The sequence below is a fragment of the Labrus bergylta genome, chromosome 20 (assembly GCF_963930695.1).
Source record: "Labrus bergylta chromosome 20, fLabBer1.1, whole genome shotgun sequence".
Taxonomy (NCBI): Eukaryota; Metazoa; Chordata; class Actinopteri; order Labriformes; family Labridae; genus Labrus; species Labrus bergylta.
In genome coordinates this window covers 17,446,620-17,466,741 of record NC_089214.1, presented here as the reverse complement: position 1 = coordinate 17,466,741, position 20,122 = coordinate 17,446,620, and the positions used below count along the sequence as shown (strand labels likewise).

The following is a 20,122-nucleotide window of genomic DNA, read 5'->3' as shown; positions in this document are numbered from 1 at the left end:
AGCAGCAAGAAAAATTTCAATTAATACACAACAACTCAGAGCAATACTGGATTCTCCAGTCCAATCGGCTTTCAGAGCATCTAATAGCAGACAGAAGGAAGGATATTGTGCTAATTTGTCTTGTCCATGCAGCGCTCTGACAGCCCCATTGATACTGACATCTCTTTAACATGAGGCTAGTGGGTGTTTGGCCTCCCCTCCAGTCGTTTGTGAGCTGCGGAGCCTGGAAATGATTAGGCCTGGGAGGGCAATTAGCCTGAGCATCGCCGGGGCTAAATATAGTCCGGCTTGGCCCAGCTCTGCTCCTGGGTCACATCCACACTGCAGCCTCCACACATGCATGTTGGTTCAATCTGGATCCCGTTTGTTTTATGACTGATGTGAGGGCTCCACTGACTCAGACGAGATAACATAACTCAGCCGTCGATCAGGTGTCTCGGGAGGGAAGGAAGTGAGTGGGAAGGAGTCATGGAAGACAAAATAAGGGGATGGCGGTTGAAAGGGAAGTGCTAACCTCCATATCCAGAAAATATGACTTAGAGGAGCTTGTTCCTCAAGATGATTGACTCATATTTATTTTTTTCCATCACACTTTAACCCTCTGAACTCAGCAATAGAAATGGTCCAACAGTGCCTGCATTGGTATTTCTGCTTATTGTGATGCCATTCCTGTGAGTATCTTCCCTAATATCCCTACAACCTTAACTTTATTCAAGATTTGTAATACAAATACACAGTTATTATTTCCACCAATGCAAGGGTGTTCACCATGTTTTAAAGCACATGTGATGTTATGCATTGATATCAGTATCTAAAATGCAACAAGGCAGTGTGAAAGACTGGGGACTATGCTTACAGTTGTAACTTAAATGGTAGCGTTCAACTCCTAAGAATCACCAATTATATTAGCTGTTAAACTGTTTAACCCTCCATCTATTCAAACAGAATTAAAAGCTCTGTTTTTATAGGTTTAAAAGCATCTCCGTGCATTCTTTTCGATCCAAGATTCTGCTTGATTACAGCCTGCTCTCATAAGAAACATGTTCTAAAACTAACCATAGTTGGGGTAGAACATACTTTCCCACAGCCTTACGCCAACTAAACGGAATGCAAAGAAGGAATGCTTTCCCATCACACGCCTCCCTGCCCCTCCAGTCCCCATATCTCCCACCCCCTGTGAGAAAAGAGAAAAAAATTGCAAAGATTTTATCCTTAAAAAACAGGAGGTTCGCCCACTCGTTCACCTGGGACGGCTCTTGGACGGCAGAGGCAAGCAAGAAGGTTATAGGAGCCTGGGAATGTTTAACATCAAGAAAGCAATCAGAACGTAGCCGGAGCTCTGGGGAATTGGACAGGAAACATGGAGAGTAACCCCTTCCTGCCTGAGAGGAAAGAGAACAGGAAGTGATTTTGGTTTACGTTGCTGATTCTTAGTGTAACATGAAAGAGAGCTTGTTGGCATTTACTGGTATAGGAGATTTTTTTTCAAATGCTAAATTTAGCCAATTCACATCGAGACTTTTAAAAGAGCCTGAAAAGTATCACTTCCACTTCTTTACCTCCATCAGCTTTCACAAAGGTGATGTGTGAAGAACCCAGGGGTCAAATGCAATCCAAGAAAAGCTCTGAAAAAGCGGTAGTGGTCTCTAACTCAACATAGACTCCGTTTGAATTTCCCCATCACTGGCCTGACCTGGTATATCTTTCGCCAGAGTTTATGGACTGAGGTGAAACACAAGTGGAAATGTTCTGGCTCTGAACTGAGCTCAGCACAAATTGCACAAGACAGCTCAGGAAACAGGGGTTTGCTTTGTACCCTGAACAGAAAACACTTATCAGCCATAAGTCCCCATGTAAGAGGCCTATTCCTGCACTGTCCTGTGACCCAGCAGGCTGAAAAGAAAAAGACAAAAAAGACAAAGGGTCTAGAGCTTGAGTAGCTCATATTGAGAGGGGTTTGACATTAGACATGAACAAATGAGTGGTGGAAATTGAACTAGCCTGCTGTAGTGGCCACTAAATATTACATATAGAAACCCCCCCCTGGCCACCAAGTTTTTACCCCCATACCACTTTACCAAGGCAACTTTACAGTTCCACACACATTTCAATTCAAAGAAAAAACAGGCTGAACTAAGAATAATTCAACAGAACGCTTATGAAGATCTTTAGTTCTTAATCTAAATGTACTTGCCTTCCTCTAAGCCAAAATGGGAGGACTGCGCTGTTAACCTGATTGTGTGATACTTATGAGAAATTGAGCCCATTTTTCACTTCTGCGTACATGAAGTCAGAAAAAGCTGATTCATTGCGTTGATCTGACTAAAATTGGACTTTAAGATGCAAATAAATATTTTACTCCAAATATAAATGGTACTAAGTTGGACAAACACAGTTGGACATCCATTAACCTCTGCATGTATACACCTCAATTATACCCAAACTAGACTAGGCGTTCTGTACATGCTCCACAGTTCCTCTCGCCTGGCTTTGACCGGGAAGTCGAACCGCAAGTAGGTAACATAGCAAGTCGTATTTTAGTCCGCATTCAGGTGGGATAACGTGTATCGCATTGGAACCAAAATAAAAGCAAAGAGCACATATGAAATGTACAGAGATGTAAAGTTGTCCATGTTTTCACCATTCAACGTACAACCACCACTTTTCCATTTGCAAACTTTCTTACTTGTTAGCAAGATCAACCAGAAGACGGTCCAATAGTATCTAGCCGAAAGAGGGTCATACCGCCACTTACCTTCCCATAGTCGAACATTTTACATCAGTTAATCGATTCTCCCTTTGTGCTATACTGGGACAAGGACAGTATTCCAATGAAATGCCCAAATCGAGCTGTAATTGTAGCTCGACTGTATGTAAACAATCAGACTTGACCTATAACCCTTTTTTATAATGAGTTCATCCTCTCAAGTCCTATTCAATACAGTGTGAACCATTTTTACAAAAATGGGGTTCTATTAAAAGTAAAACAGATTATAAAGCAGGGTATGTTTTAAGGCTTTGCTTGTGATTGGCAGGGGCCTATCAAGGAGGCCTGGACTGGGCCATCTTAATGAATATGGTCACTTCAGCTCCATTAAACCAATATGACTAGATTTCAGCTTTACTCAAACTAATATGTGACATCACTGAGACCTGTCCAATTATCATGAACAGATTATGATCATCGCTAAAGCAATACTTCTTATGGGAAAATGTAAAGTATTGGCACAACCACAGATAATCACCATGTTTTACTTAATAAGTGAAACCTTTCCTGTGCTGGGAAAGTTTAGATTCACCTTCTGGGGACATGAATGTCCATTACAAAGTTGGTTCTAATCAATCCATCCACACTGCTGGCCAGAAATTTAAAAATGCAACTAACCCAATACTAACTGTGTGGATGACATCAGAGGGCACTGCAACACTGTCCTCTGACCTGAGAGGAATTTATAGAATCCACAAAGTGACAACCCCACCGAAATACTGCCAACCAGAAGAAGCCCACTGGACATAATCCCATCCATAAATCGCACTGACTATATAAGAATCCCTGTAAACCCCAACATTATGGCCATGCATGTAGATCTCCTTGCAGCTTGTAGCAGCAGAATAAAGGTGGAAAACACATCAATCATACAGAGAGGCTATTTTAGCAGTGTGCAGTGATGATGAAAGTGCGGACATGCTCAGTGTCCTGCTTATAAACTGTTTGTTAATCTATCATTTCCCACAAGAGGAACGAGATAACAATACGGTGTGGCTTACAGTCAGTGAGGCTGCCGCGGAAAGATCGAAGCATGTCCTTGGAGTGACATTATTTATTGAAATAAATTCACTCAGGGTGAAATATGTATAGCAAATGCATTATGAACAGTGCTTCTGATGGAGCGAGCTTTAACTCGCCATAACATTGGCTTGCTCTTTTCAACAGATGTCCCTTGTGTGACACACGGCGGGGATAATAGAGAGGAGAGGGTCTGAACGCTTTCATTTCACCCTCTTTCATGAATGGAAGGGATTTCCTTTTGATGGCCTATTTGAATGTATAGACAATTTAGAGTCCTTCTTGGAGCAGAGATTCTGATCTTAATTACTTCGTTAATTAGCTGTGATTCACAGGGAAAAGCCTTGCCCTGTGCAGAGTCCCTCTGCATTGCTGAAGGGGCCTACTCAGAAGCTCTCACATCCTCGCTCTCATTTTAAAGCACCAATCCTGCACTTGTGACACTGATTTGTTAGTGTGCCTTTGCTGAAGGTGGGCTTTTTTCCCCCTGAAATGTCAGCAAACCCCATAGAGCTCCGGCTCTCTAATTCTACCGCCTGAGGAAAACTGAGAAGATCAGGCCTAAACCCCCTTCCTCCTCCTCCTCCTCCTCCTCCTCCTCTACAGTCCACAGTGGACTTAGATCACACGGATGCATTCCTCAGATTTATGTTTATCGTTTTCCAATGAAAGAGGGACAGCCGGTGCAACATCCTGCACGCTCCTCTCAGCGTGTGATAAATATGGCTCCCCCTCGCTCCGGGAGCCTCAACTTGGCGGATCGATGGAGCATTTAGCTAATCACAAAAGAAAGCCGCAGTAGGAAGAATAAAAAGGGTTGTCATAAGCAGTGGGCGTTGAGTGAGTGAGTGAGCTGGACAAACAATAATGCTTTTCATTCGCCCGTAATTCTCACTCCCAACATCGCCTCACAGGAAGTTAGCACTCATCAAGGTGGATCAAGCTTTTTCTGGTACTTCATCCTCCTGATTACACGCCACCTACAGCGGTTTGTATCATGAACAGGCAGAGCAGAACTTCAGAAAAAGTAGGTGTTTTTGGCACGCAGGCCGACAGAGAAGAAATGTAAGGTCCAGCTGAGGCAGCTGCTTGTTATTACTCCACCTCACCCCCCCCACCACCTCTCTGGCAGGAAATAAGCAATCATTTAGTACTGACAGGTACATGCTGAACCATTGCTATCTCTGCTCTCAAACCAACAAAATCATGGATTACAGCAGTTTAGTATTAACCTTAAGCCCCTCAAGTATCTCTGGCAAGGTCAGCCGGTTTCAAACCTCTCAGAATGTGAGGGTATATTTCCCTGAGTGGGATAAAACATGAAGTAATACTCGGGTGGTGCTGACAAGTGAGTATTTTATTTCTACCCTTAACTGCAAAGACAGCATCAGCAAAGATATCAGATGTACAAACCATTTTTGTGTGTGAATTTGCCACGGGGACAGAAACAAAATGCGGGCAAACTAAGAAAAGAAAAATCTAAATCCTCTTCCAACATGTGAGGGGCTTTTCTGCTCGTGAAAAGCAGTAATTTAAAGGTCTCCTGTGAGCTGTAGAGGGCTTAGTGTGTCCAACTGGATCTGGACTGTCGCGGCAGACCTGCTTTAACAAGCCGCCAGGTCCACATTATGGCGTGAAAAGGAGCAAAACAAGGGCAGGAAGGCTGCTTGTAGCTTGAAGCATACAAACAAGGCGGCAGAGCGAGCAAAAAGCTGAAAAAAAAATACATTAAAGACTCAGAGGCACTGCCCAAGCATTGTGCTCAGCCAGGACAACCAGAGGTAATACATTTATAGACATGGGAACTCTCAGGATGCCAGCATTAATAATGCACTTATTTCTAATTAATTTCAAAATAAGAGCATGTTCCATTCAAGAGTTGAATCCAGATGATCATCTATGGAAACAACAGTGATGTGTGTCCTTTTAAATTAAGTTATCATTCAAATGTGTACATGGACACAAATCATCAGTATAGAATTAAAACGCTGAACACTGAGTCAGACTGCCTCTGCTGTCTGAAGTTGTCTGACTTCACACTGCACTCACTTTCTTGCCTTCCATTAGTTCGTTTTGTGGTTTGTAGTCAATTTGACTCTTGTACAATAAACAATTGCGTACAATAAAGCTTGTTCTGCTATTGATCCTCCACTGCTCTATGAACAACATTTGAGTTCAGAGAAAAACCAAAGTGCACTCGCAGATATCTCAAAGAAGACCTACAGCAACCTAAAATGTATGTGAACACGGGAGACAACGATGTCTAGGGGCACCTTTACGACTAATTCACAACTTTTATTCAACACACCGCATCTTTCACAACTCCTTTAGCGGAGTATCACAGACATGCTTTCTTAAATCGCACACCATGCAGCATTATGATGCCAATGTTCGGTTGCAGGCATATTGACCCACACTCTGCACAGCTATAGTCTGCTTTTTATTTTCTCAAAAAATGTTAATGTAAGGATTCTTTCCTCACGTATAATAGGTCGGGGGTTTAATCCCCAGATCCTGCAGCCACGTCAACGCAAGCCCCAAATTGCTCCTGCTGCTGCACCAGTAAATGTGTAATAATGGGATTAGTTACTTCTGATGGTCACTTTACACAGCTGCCTCTGCCATCAGTGTGTGAATGGGTAGGTGTGACCTGCAGCGTAAAAGCACTTTGAATAGTCAGAAGACTAGAAAAGCGCTTTACAAGCTCAAGTCGATTTACAATTTATTGTTGTTTTACCTACACATTCAAATAAAAAAACAGTTTCTAAGCTTTAAAGTTAACTTCTTTGGATGGATGTATGTATGTAATGTATTTAGAGAAGAACACTCTGGACTTAGACTGATCATATTGGGAATGTCGGCCAAAAATAAGACCATCTTTTGGGCTGTGAGCACCTCCCTCACCTTAAAATAGCCTTGCCCTTGTCCTAAATATCCAGAAATGTATTATTCTTGCCAATGAAAAAAAATCGAATCTAACATTAGCATGGCAAATGAGTCTGTGCCAAGGCTAAGTAAGATGCCCACATAAGACGGGAGCAAACATGCAGTCAGCTCTGTTGTTTTGTCTGTGACAGCCCTCACAGGCCCTCGGGCTCCGGAGTCCTTTCTCCCTCTACAAACAGCTCTGTTCTGCGGCCCCAGATGTCTCATTACTGTAAAACAAGCAGAGAGAGAGATGAGCCACATACAAGCCACTGGCCCACAATGCTGCCTCCCTTTCAATTAGTAAGGATTAGCCTAGCATGAGCGGGCCTTCCTGTGCGATTTGTTACCTTGCATCGTGCGGGACAGCCATATGTCAGACTGTAAATAAATTACTGAGGAGCTGAAAGCTTGGCGATAGCTAGAAAGGGAGTTATGGCTCCACTAGAGTGCACAACAGGCTTAATAGGAGGAGGAGGATGCTGTAGCCTCTATAAAACTTTACACTCTTATGAAAGGGCGTGGGCAGAGACACAGGTACACCGTCGCTCACTCACTCTCATAAATTAGAACGATAGGAGTCAGTATTTTAACTCACCCAGCATTAATCAAGCGATAAAGCTAAGACGGGGAAATTTCTGCAGTGTCATGCTTTGGTTAAGCCAGCTGGACTGATCCCATCCAGCAGAATGAAAAGTACTGTAGGAAGAGAGGCCGACGCTAACAGGATAGCAAGGCCCTCCTGCACTGCCTGCATCAGTCACTTTTATGGGAATAGGGCGGCGTGGGGTTTAACAAGAGGTTTTACTCGTCAGGGGAAACCGACATTACATAACCATAAAACGATGAGGTCCACAAATCACCAGTCGACTTGTGACGCATGGCAGGGATGGGCCTTGTTGTGCAGCTCACAGTAAAGTTTGTGGTGTAAGGGGGAGGGTGAAAACAACAACAAAAAGATCTGTAATTTAACCTGTGGTCCTTGAAGGCAGCACATGAAGTTTCCTTCACCTCACATGAAATTGAAAACACAGATCCCAAACTAAATCTAATCCTACTCCACGCTACTCGCTCGTCTGCATGATTTTCCAGGCAGTCTGTGCCATTGCTGGAGCGCCTCCACTGACCAGGGGCGTCTGTGGTTGAACCGTGCTAGTCCACAGGTCCGATGAGGCAGGCAGCGAGGAGGCGGGCAGGCTCCTCAACGCCTGACATAGAGCACCCTCACAGGGGGAACGACTGAGTAATGGTAGGGTAACTCGATCCAGGCCCGGGGAGGGAGTGGGAGCAACCCTGACGCCTAAATCATAGCTGTGGGATGAAGAGAGGGAGACACACAAATGTGTTTGCAAGAAATATACGCAGCGGGATGAGAGGCTGCGGAGACAGTGGGCGGGACGAGCGGAGAAATGAGCCGCGGTTAGACAGGAGATCGGGGAAGCGGCCAAATGACAGGGGATGAAAGTGAACGCCTCTCGTGCACGTGCAGCACCCACCGCCGGGTGGGAGGGACCGCAGAGGAATGACAAGACGTGGGTTAAGTTTCAAATTCACAAGCCTGTCTCAGACAGAATAAACATGTGTGGGCCCAAAATGACTTCTATTTTCCCAAACGTCTAAAGCTAATTGACTAATTGAGACTGGTAGACATAAATAAATGTATACGTCTTTATATAGAGCCAAACACTTAACCAGGAATTAACCCGTCACACTGCTGCTTCACAGGAGTATCTTTTTCTGAAGCATATTGCTTTTATTGTCCTTTATAAGCCTAAAAATATGAATCCTTGATGTCTTGAAATTTTATAAAAAAGAGAAAAATCTAAATCTGAAGAGCTGATTTCATCCTCCATGGATTCACAGCTGCAGACACAACAGCTGAGTTACACAGTCACTCATTACAAACAGGAAAGTCATGGAGGACTTCAGCCCTCAACTGAAAGTCTCTTTAAACTCCAGTGTCAGTTCACACTTCTTATGTGACATCAATGCATCTTGTTACTATTAATGGTCACTTGTATTGAAAAGTAGGGATCTTTCGTTGAAAGGTATAACAGGTTAAGTGGTAGTAATCAAATACAATGGTTTGATGCTCATTTGAGCAACAGACGGAGGCGGTCGGCAGGAGAGAAAGGGTAGCGCCCAGCGTCCTTTTCCAATTTGTGGCTCCTTTCCTGCATATCATTCATCACTCTCCCTGATTTCTGACTCTATCCACTGTCCTTTCTCTCAAATAAAGGCAGAAAAAAAGCACCAAAACAATCCTTAAAAAAGCAGGTTGTAACTTGTTTTCCTCTTTAAGCCGTGATAACTCTTTGTAACACACTTTAGAACAGGGCTCCACCAAACCATTAGTCCATGAAGACAGTCTTCATCAATCAGCTTTCCATGCTGATTTTAAAGAGACAACTCAACTCCAATTGACGTGAACTTTAAAAAGAAAAATGTTCTGTATGCTGGTTATTCTAAAAAAAAAAAAAAAAGCTTTTGATGAGTGCTTCAAATATTAGCATAGCTTTATCGTAAACAGGCAGCCCATTGCATAAGATCACAGTGTTGTTTTAATGTTACAACTTACATTTTGCTAGCCCTGACAAAAACATTTTCTTATCCCCCCCTGAAGGTTCTATTTTTTGTTAAATTAATAAAACAAATTAGTCCACCTTCAACCGGGGCAGCCCTAAGTGTCCGTGCTGGGAAGTAACACTGTGCCAATACACAAAAATAGCCACACAATAAAAGAAAATGATGGAAAACCAATGATTGGAAAAACGTACAGCAGGTCAGAGCTACTTTTTCAGGACAGCGTTGGAACATAACTTCCTCTTAAGCCTTTCTGCAGACCTACAGGAACACATTTGATGTTCCTTGAGCCAGTTCAGTTCAACCAAAGTGCTCTCTGGAACAGTTTGGGGTTAAGAGCCTTGCTCAATAGCACCACAGCAGACAGGAGCAAGTATACTCACTGAACACCATATAAAAACTGTATGACTTACTTTTTTTTTTTGTTAGCAAAGACTTATGATGTACCATAAATGCATCATTACACTGAGTGAAATGACAGATCCAGTCCACTCTTCTCCCATCAACCTCTTATGATGTTACCACAAAAAAAAAAAAAACGACAAACTCTTACCATGCGCACAACGAAACAAAAAAGGTTTGCTGGAAGTGGAACACAGCCAGAAACTCTTCTAATGCTCCAAGGAGCGGCCTAATATAATAATATGCCTGCAGCCTACAAATCCTGTAAAAGTCACTCGTTGGGCTTCACATGTAATTTTCATTAACTTTTCTTGGAAACAAGCGTCTAGCAAGAGCAACAATTTAGAGAGAAAGAAATGTTCAACCAGACTATTACTGAACCACATCCTCCGGTTTTCCATCCACAATATGGTCTCCATTCATTATTCAGACAGGAGATGCACTTTCCTTGTTCTTCAGCGCTCCACTCGTGACATCTTTGGGTAGCACTTAACAGACGGGGTCGAAAATGATGCTTATAAATCAGGTATAACTAAAAAAAAAAAAAAAAAAAGGAAAGTAAATTTCTATGAGGAAAAACAACTTCAATGGTTTTATTGAATCAAACTAAAAAAGGCTGATGGACTTTTTAATTTTTTAGACAGGATTTCCAAAACCTGCACAAAAGGTTTCTGTCTTTGAATGCATCAGTAAATGAGGCTGCACATTAATGTGTTTCGGCAAGAGGTGCATTTGAATTTCCTGCCTATATTAGGGCCATAATGTACGGATTCCATAATTGACAAAGTAGGCCAAGCCTAAAGCTACATTCAACCATCAGCAGCAGCTACAGTGTCCACTCTGCACAGCGCTCCATGCACACTAACAAGCTGAGTATTTTGGCTGCATTGTCATACCAATCATGCAAAATGTCAACAAGGTTTTGGGAACACTCTCAGCTTTTTTTGTTTTTTTTGTTTTTTTTGTTATTACCTTCTCCTCAGACCGTTACATCAAAGCGTGGCGATGAGTGGCGCCTGAGCAAAAAGAATCTTGTGAGTGTAATGGTAACGTGATCACGGTTATGATTGAGCGGAAATGTTAGACAAGCATCTAAGTTTCCTCTGCCGGCTTCCACCCCTCCTCGTCTAGCCACATGTGAAACCACACTGGAACTGCTCAGCGGCCAAAGTAAACGCTGCACACGATTTGCCTGGCATGTGTTTACACTGGATGCCAGGTCTGCATGCCGATCCCTTACTCCTATTCTGCTGATAGATGATATCACACATTCGAAGTCTTCTTTCATAATCAATGAATGCAATGAACCTTTAAGTGTGACATGTTTCCCATGGTGGGCTGCAAGATTTAAAAAAAAAAAAAAGGGGCAGTCGCAGTCAAAGTCCGCTGTGTTTGTGTGAATGCGTGTGTGTGTGTATGTTTGTGTGTGTGTGTGTGTGTGTGTGTGTGTGTGTGTGTGCAGGAAGGGAGCTTGTTCCTCGCTCTGACTCATCTATAAGGCTGAGAGCTGCTCTGAGTCTGCAAAAAAATCTTTACAGAACAAAAAGAGCATGCCAACTAATTCTCTAATTGAGTAGGAAGCTGCTCTTTAATGACCCCTGGATGTAAATCTGATGTTATTTATGATTAGAACTGAAAGCTGAAAGAAAGCTGATTCATATGATTAGCGTTGTCATACATAGCTCCGGGCCGCCCCCCTAATATAATGGTAGGGGAAACACTGCTTTATATGAACTGTGTGGCCTGTTTACTCTTTCCTGCCTGCACTTATAGAACATGAAAAGTTCAGAGTTCTCCAAAGGGCAAACAGACAGCAGTCACTTAAGGCCGAGTTTGGGCATTTAGGAAGCTAAAGCAGTTCACCCAAATTAAGAAGAGACATATTTTGCCACTTAGCTGCTGAGTTATATATAGCAGTGCAAGTTTTCTGGGTTCATTTCCTCAGAGTTTAAACTATCTCTCTCTGAGGTTCCTGTCAGCACCACAACTTCTACTTTAGATCATTCACAGAACAGAACAGATCTCATTGGGGCTGTAACTAATGACAATCTTCATAGCTTTTATAGTCACATGTTTGTTCTAAGACATCTAACAACGATGGCAAACACCTGTTAAAGGGCGATAATACAGTTAAGCATAAGATCAAGACTGTAAATAAAACGTGATGTCGCCACTGTGTCTCAACTTGGTTTTAGGTTCAGTTCGATTGGTCATTGGGAGTTTTTTTTTTTGGTATTCCAGTCCGGAAAGTTTTAGGCAAATGTTACAGGAAGAGCAAGGGGTAAAAAAAAAAGAAACAAGTTACCCTCATTCCAAAACTATTTCTTGATTTTACTTTTGATTTTCTGAAATGTCAATGGAGGATTTGAATGGGGAATTTCCTTCTGGAAACATCCGCCGAAAAAAGTGGACGGTCACTGAAGGAAGACAACTACAACAACCAAACTGGTGCCAGTTGGAAAGTAGTGGGTTTTGTTGACTCTGATAAACAAGAGACAGTATGTGGAGCTAATGTGCTGGCCCTGTCAGAGTTTCTGTTCTGAGCGTTAAGGTTGAACCAAATGTGAAAATAGTGTCTGCTGATTTGTGGAACCTGCTTTCCATCATCAGCACAAAATACAGCTGAGACAGCACCCGGAAAAAAAAGTGTGGCAGTGAAAGCGTTTTTCTCTTTCCTGTTCCAAATCAAGTGTCATTAACATGAGTCAGGCCTTTGTTTATGTGACACATACAACACCTAATTATGTCAGATTAACGTCAGACCCCACGACATAGAAACTGAAGCCTACAAAAATAAAACATAAACGATAGAAAACTGAGACAATTCAGTTTTTCCTTTGTAAAGGGAAACTTCCAGTTCTAAATCCTGAGTTACCATAAACTCAAAGCCCTTGACAGACAGACATGACATTGCCAGAGATCGACGAAACTTCACCTCTGTCTCATAATGACTTCTCGCAGCACCAACTTCATCAGCCTTTTTTTTTTTTAAGATATTTTTGGGTTATTGGACAGGACAGCTGAAGAGGGACAAGAATTGTTGGGAGGAGAAAGTTGGTGATGACATGCAGCCAAGTGCCGAGGTAGGATTGGAACCCACAAACGCTGTGACGAGGACTATAGCCTCTGTACATAAGCAGGCGGTATAACCACAAGCTATCGGCGACGCTCGTCAATGTTTTTTCGATACGCAATTTTTTGTCTGTTGACTCAAGGATTTTTTGCGCTTGCAGAGGGTTCGGTCCACTCTTTGGTCAACTTTAAAGATGTGAAGGAAGGCAGAAGGAAAGGTCATGAGGTATCCCAGATGTGGCCTTCATTGTCGTTCACTATGACACATTTACATGGGCTAAAACAACAGATTTCCAGAGTCGCAGGGTCCAGAAACCCTACATTTGCTGGATTGTGCTTTTAATGTGAGGTCTGACCTCAACATTAGGAGGTTTCTAATCCAAAGAATCACATAGACAGGGATAGTGTCAAATAGACAGTAACACCAGTTACACAGACAGTTCACAGAGACTTCATCAGAAATCCAATTCAAAAAGCCGTGTGAAGTTATGGCCACAAAGCTTTCTATGTAAGAATAGGCCTTAAAATGTACCAACTACCAAGGATTATATGTGCTTTCTATCAAACTTTGTAGAGTAACTCATGTGGAGCGACAGGTTCACTCAGCTGCTTAACGTAAGACACACGTCATCATTTCAACATTCAACACAAAAACTGAATGTCTACTATTGGAGCGCTTTTCTGAAGCTGACTGACCTTTGACCTCCCTACTGTGGAGACCAATAAATATAGAATTATATACAGAAAATCCAAAATGTCCTAAAGTGTCTCAAAAAATGTATTTACAGTCCAAAAACTGCATCCCTTCATACGCATAAAGTAGCCATATCAGCTCTCTGTGGACTGCACAATTAATCGCAATGTCATCATTAACACGTCACAGAAGTCGGAATTTATTGCAATAAATTAAGAGATATTATTCTATGTTAGCAAGTAATGCTTTCTCACTCACATTAAGCTTAAGCTAGCTATGGGGAAATATGAAGAAAAAAAAAACAGATATCATAAAAGTTATAACTAATATGCTCTCTTTAGTTCTTGGTTTATTTATCACACTTCGTATCATTTGCGTAGTACTGGACAATGTTATCACACCTTGCATTATTTTCCCATATTAGCAGGCCTCCTATCTCATACCGTTTCTGAGTGTCTTAATATGTTAATATATATTTTAACATCATTGGACAGAAGTATTTGAATTGAAACATTATAGTAAATAAGTCCTTTCAGGAGGCCGGCAATGACCCACTTTAATAGGATGAAAGTGTCGGAGCTACAGGGCTTCAGACTTGTGCATCACCTGCGCTACATTTATCTGCAATTGTATCAAAAATAGGAAATGCCTGCATGTCTGCACGACAACATCCTTACAAAAGATGCATTGTAAGTTATGTGTCTGCAGCAATTCATCTTAAATCTACCGAAAAATCCTTCAGAGCTCGAGTTTTTAAACTGATTATGACACAACTTCAAACACTAAAGTATTAAAGTGATAAAAGCCTTTATGGATAAATCTATCATGAAATTTCCATTTAGTAGCCGTATATAAATACAAATTGCCAAATGAGAACATCGGATTTTTGCTAACGCAATCAATTAAATACTTCAAAGATCAGAACACTTAAAGATCAGAACACTTAATCAGTTTCATGCAAAAAAAAGTGTAAATCAAATCAGGTCAGGCCTACAGAGCCAGAACTATCAAACACAACGAAACATCTATCTTTCTCCTCTGTCCTGTTACTCACTTTCCAAGCCCGACACAGTCTCAGCAGACGGCTGTTCATACTGAGTGTGGTTCTGCTCGAGGTGTCTGCCTCTTAAAGGAACTGTTTTCCTTACCACTGTAGTGACTTTGCTAAATGTTTCTTTAAGTGCTGTGCTAATGATGGATTTATGTTGGGTCTTTGTAGATAATACAACAAATGAGTGAGACATACATGATGAATGTCTGTCAATCCTACATGTAATGTGAATCAATAAATAACTCGGCGTAAAGCAGGGCAGACACACTCTAACAGGTCTGCTGCATCGCTCCTCTCCATTGCTACACACTCCTCACTCTCCACCTTCAAGAAATCCCTAAAAACTCACCTTTTCTATCTCCTAGAAACCACTCACAAACTCTGTTCTCATCCTCCTTCTCTTAGACTGCTTCTTCTTCGTATTGTTTACATTGTTTTGGACTGTTGTTGTACTTTGTTTGAAGTCTTTGAGTATTCAGAAAAGCGCTTTAAGACTAATGTAGGCTATATTACTAGTATTAGTATTAATAATCCAACCAAATGCACACCCGTGTTGCACGACAAGGTGCAACCAACTCATGCTCTCTCCTCTGAAGTTCCCCTCTGTTGCAGAGTACAGGTGGACGTGCACAGCTGACATTCAGGAGGTGAGCAGAGGACAGCACAATAACAGTGAAAAGTGTGTTTGCAGACCTCTCAGACCGTGCTGCAGGGAATCCTAGCCTGATGACGTATGTCTGCGATGCACAGCTGCAGGGTTAGCCACAGGCCTGCTCTGCATTAGCTAAACACACACACACAGACACACACACAGACACACACACACACACAGACACACACACACAGTGACAGCTCCAGTTCGTGTATCAACCCGCTGTTTCTTGCATGTGCATTTTCACGTTAAATCAATACTTTGTGAAGACTGATGTCCGAGTTGCAGCTGTTTTTCTCTCATTAAACACACATGACCAACAGAGCTCCTGACAGCTTCACAAGAAGGCTTCCGTGATAACACTGCAAACGAGCACAGTTTGGCTTCATTTTCTCCATCGAAAAGCGGCGGGTGGGTTGAAAATGTTGGATTAACTGTAAACATGTCTCACCTGGATCCCCAGTAATGTGGAGGAAGCACCTTCAGACTACACACGGGCTCATTTTTCGTAAATACCTGGTCAAACCGTCGATCCTCATAACTGTTTCTCTCCAGCCATTTTGGGCCAAACCGTTAACTTGATCCGGCGGGGGGAACAAATATCACCAAGCTAATTTTACATAATATTTCTCGATTCAAGGGCTCAGAAAGTATTAAATACAGTCTAGTAACAACTATTAGTTTGTTTAGACTGTAGTGTGTGTATCGGACAGCTAAGTAATGGCAAATGCAGTAACACGTTTCTGTATAACCCCCCCGTGAAGGCCAAAATGGTTCAGCTCGCAAAATTCTAGGGACCTACTTTGCTCTTCTCTGTCAATGCAGCCAATGAGCGGCTCAGTAGTAACCTGTAGCAGCACCACACACACACACACACACACACACATACACACACATACACACACACACACATGCGCGCGCGCACACACACACACACGCACACAACAATGACTGTCAGATAGCTGAGAACACAAACACATCAAACACAAAAGCATTTTTTAAATAGTTATTTTAGGGTATTGTAACAGTGATGTTTTCTTCAGATATCTCAGTTTTAAGTATCCACCCACGTCATTTTAAAATAACGTAAGGAATATGCAAATAAGCTGTTGTGCTTTATCTCAGTCAAAGCAGCAATACCACAATGCGGAAAGACCCTTAAGTAATTTGCTTTTTTTTTTTTCTTATTTCTCACTATGAGTGTCTCCTTATTATGCAAATTGCGGTATAAGACTTCACCATAGTATGTCCAGTAACTGAAATAATACTGACAATGCAGGAATGGCCTTTGATGGTGTTTTTCTATATCAAATCATTTTTTTGTGATGCATTACCATACAACAGTGTTAAATTGTCTTAATAAATTGTATTGGAGCAATATTTACCTTGGAAATGTAACAATCAAGCTTTTTTTTGTATTTTCATATTGAAGTATATGTATTTTAATGCATCCTTAGTGTTATGTGGATTATGAAACATCTTATTTACTACAATCTTTACACAAAGGCCCAACTAGAGACAAGGGTTGGACATTAGAAATAGCTATAAACTCTCTGTGAAGCACAATAGTTTCATGTTTTGTTGTGAAACTTTGTTCAATTGAAACATTCCTATTTAAAAAAAAAAATACATTACATTACTGCAATAATGTTGTACAAGGCCTCAGTTTAGTGATATAATCAGATGCTAATCCAGTAAAATTCACCTCATCAAATCTTATTTCAGTTGGTTATAACAGCCTACTTGAATCATTTCATGTTTGTTGGGGAATTTGTGAAACTAAAAAAAACTAAACTAAATAAGGCATGTGAAAGAGAGATTAACTTCATTGTCCCAGGAGGGAAAGCCTGCACATGGCCATGTCTAACATGAAAGCAGACAATAAAACATGGTTATGTTGCATAATGTGCATAAATGTGCATATATGACACACATATTCTGTGATGTCACAGATTAAATGATTGGGTTTTTTTTTAAAGAGGAACAAGACTCCCCAAAACTTGAAAAGTAGGTTCCAGTCTCTGGTTTTTCCTTGTCTTTGGGAGCATCTTTTTATTTATGCACACATATGATTAGTATTTGCAAAGTAGGACAGAAAACCCTGCACAGAGGATGTTTATGGGGGTCAGAAAGGGCTCAGTAACAAATTTCAGTGGTCATGAACTCATTCAGTAAAGTGACTAGTAACCCTAGCTGTAAATTTATTTTAGGTGGGTAAAATATTCCATCAAAATTGAAATGGCATTGGGGCACCAGTAGCCTGGTGGTAAATTTGTGCGCCCAATGTATAGAGGCTGTAGTCCTCCAAATGGGCGGCCGGGGTTCAAATCCTTTGGCTTCTTTCCCACATATAATTCCCTAATCTCTCTCTCTTGCTCCCAAATTTCCAATTCTATCTTCTGACCTGTCTATGTTATAAAGACATCAATCCATCCATCTATCCAGTTTCTCCCGCTTATCCGATGTCGGGTCACAGAAGACGAAGTAAGTCAACCCAGACTTATCTCTCTTTCCAGTTACATATTCAAGCTCCTCCTTTAGGGGATTCCAGGGTGTTCCCAAGCCAGACGTTATATAATCCCTCTAGCTAACTCTGGGTCTAAAACCAGGGTAATAAAGGCATTTACAACCCAAAAAATTAAAATGGAGTTGAAATTTAAAATAGCCTAAAATTGAAATATGGAAGTAAAAGCAAACACTTAAAACTGTAGAGAATGTTTGTTTTGATAGCCTACTTGAATATAGTAGAATACAGTATATTTATACACATCAGTGCATGTGAAGCCACCTGGAGTTTTTTTCTGTTGACATCACTGGCGCTCTTTTCCAAACGTATAATATTCCCCATATTGTTCCCTCACAGGGATGGTGTCTTGTACCCACATCCTCTTTGCCTCATGTTTGATCAGGAAATAAACCATATATAAATAAAATAAAACATACAGTAAAAAGCAACGGAGCAGTGTCGGTCATACAGCGGCCGTTGTCAACAGACTGTTGTCATAGAGACAGGACGGACGTGCAGCACTTTTCTTCTCAGCCCCCGAGTGCACAGCCAGCGCTTTTCTGCTCAGAAAAAAACGCTAGGTGGACACTGGCCTAAGTCTAATACATGTGCTAAACTCTTGATGGCAGTGTAAATAAAATACAATTTCAGCCTTTTCAGACTTAATAGATGCTAACACAGCTAGCCTACTGCAGCTTTCTTACAATTACCACAGTTATTGCTAAAACTGATTCTGCTTATACACCCAACTGTTCACACTATGATTGTGTTTTTTTTTGTTCAATATTTCCAGTAATATTTTGTTCTAATGAAATAATTAGGGTTAGAAGAGGGAATCATGTGTCCATTAAGTGTCCTTATAATGACATTAATACATGTTTGTGTCTTATGAATGCTTGAGTCCCATTTTCAAGTCTGATAAAGCGAATGTTTGTAATTATGATAAAGGATGAATCTATTGTGACACAAATGCGGGCCCGTAAACACACACATTTACATAGACCTACATCTAAATTGACACACACATTCACACGCCCTTTCTGCTGGTATTTCACACCACTTTCCTTGTGCAACGAAGCATGGTGTTGTTAGTTTTGCAATTTGAGTCACCTGGGGCTACACATGTCCTGTTGTGTTAACCGCTGTCACAGGCCTCAGTGTATCGTCCGTGGCAGGTAGCGATGCGTTCTGCCGGAGACTGTTTGCTTTTTATGCATGTGTTTGTGACAGACAGACAGACAGACAGACAGACAGACAGACAGACAGACAGACAGACAGACAGAGAGGGGACAAGACATTTAGTTTCATGCCGCTCAGGATTTCTCAGTGTCTTTTTCTGTCACACACACACATTTACATTTGCACACACACTGAGAGGCAGCAGCGGTGACAGAAGCCCTGAGAACAAAGGCTTGTAATCAGGAACTTCAGTACAGGTGTTATGACTGCTGCTTTTCTGAAAGGCTCTGTTTCATGCTGATAGTGCTCGGCGAGTAATATCAATATTTCTCATCGCCCCAAAACAGGATATGAAAGACAGTTGCCTATTTTCTGCAACCCTTGATGAAACACTGAGGTACCACTCATGCCATATGACTGTAACTCTTGATCAAATCCTTAGGTATCACTCTGAAACATGTTTCTTTATTAAATACTGCATGATACGTTATTCTTCATCAGTGTGTAGCTGCATGGAGCTAACAGAAAGAGGTCTTAACTCTGGAAAAAAGTAGTTGTGGCATCCCGACTTTGTGATCAATACAAGGATCTTTAGCTCAGGGCCAAATAGAATTAAGAATTGCTTTAGGATAATGACAGTATCGACCTGCGCTCTGTAAAGCGTTTCGAGCTGTGGCAGGTTAATTCCCATCTATGAAGGTGTACAGGGAGCCAGTCTGAGTCAGGACCGACGGTCAAAGTAATTCTCTCCAGCGTGGTGGAGGTGCTGCTGTAGCGCTACACACAGCAACTCCTTTCCATCCACTTTAAGCTACTGCAATATAATTTACAACCTACTTTGGAAACTCAGACATTTGAGAGCCTCTATACCATCATATAAATGGAAGATTTGGCTCAACAGAAAAGAAAAAAAAAGCTATACACTTACATAGACCACACTAGTAAAATTCAACTACTGCAAGGTTATGGAATTATTTATCCTCTCTCTTGGCATGTGACCACATCTCTGTAAAACCAAAAGTCCTCAGGCGACTCATGCAAGACATGTCATGAATTACAGGTCAGTATGAGTTATAGCCTGATATGGCTCCAAAGCATTTAGGGCTGACACTGTAATATAACATCATAACACAATTACAGCTTAGAAAAAAAAGGTTAGGCTAACACTTGTAGGAAGGAATTACCCCCATTGCCTTTTAAAAACAAAAACATGCCGTCAAAATACAAAAAATAAAAGATAGTTTAAGTTTTTCTTTTCAAGCACATATTTC

General features: G+C 41.4%; 1 protein-coding gene across 3 annotated transcripts in view; it reads right to left on the bottom strand.

The window, feature by feature from the left end:
• The window catches only part of znf438 (zinc finger protein 438), a 61,228-nt gene that overhangs the window by 28,448 nt on the left and 12,658 nt on the right, over positions 1–20,122 (bottom strand). The window contains exon 1 of one of the 3 annotated variants that reach the window (XM_020638583.3): positions 15,618–15,749. The exons of 1 other annotated variant lie outside the window; for it this stretch is intronic. The gene's annotated coding sequence lies outside the window, so the exon portion shown is untranslated. Of the gene's footprint in view, positions 1–15,617; positions 15,750–20,122 lie in introns of those variants that run through there. One more of the 3 variants, XM_029278200.2, reaches the window with a different exon arrangement.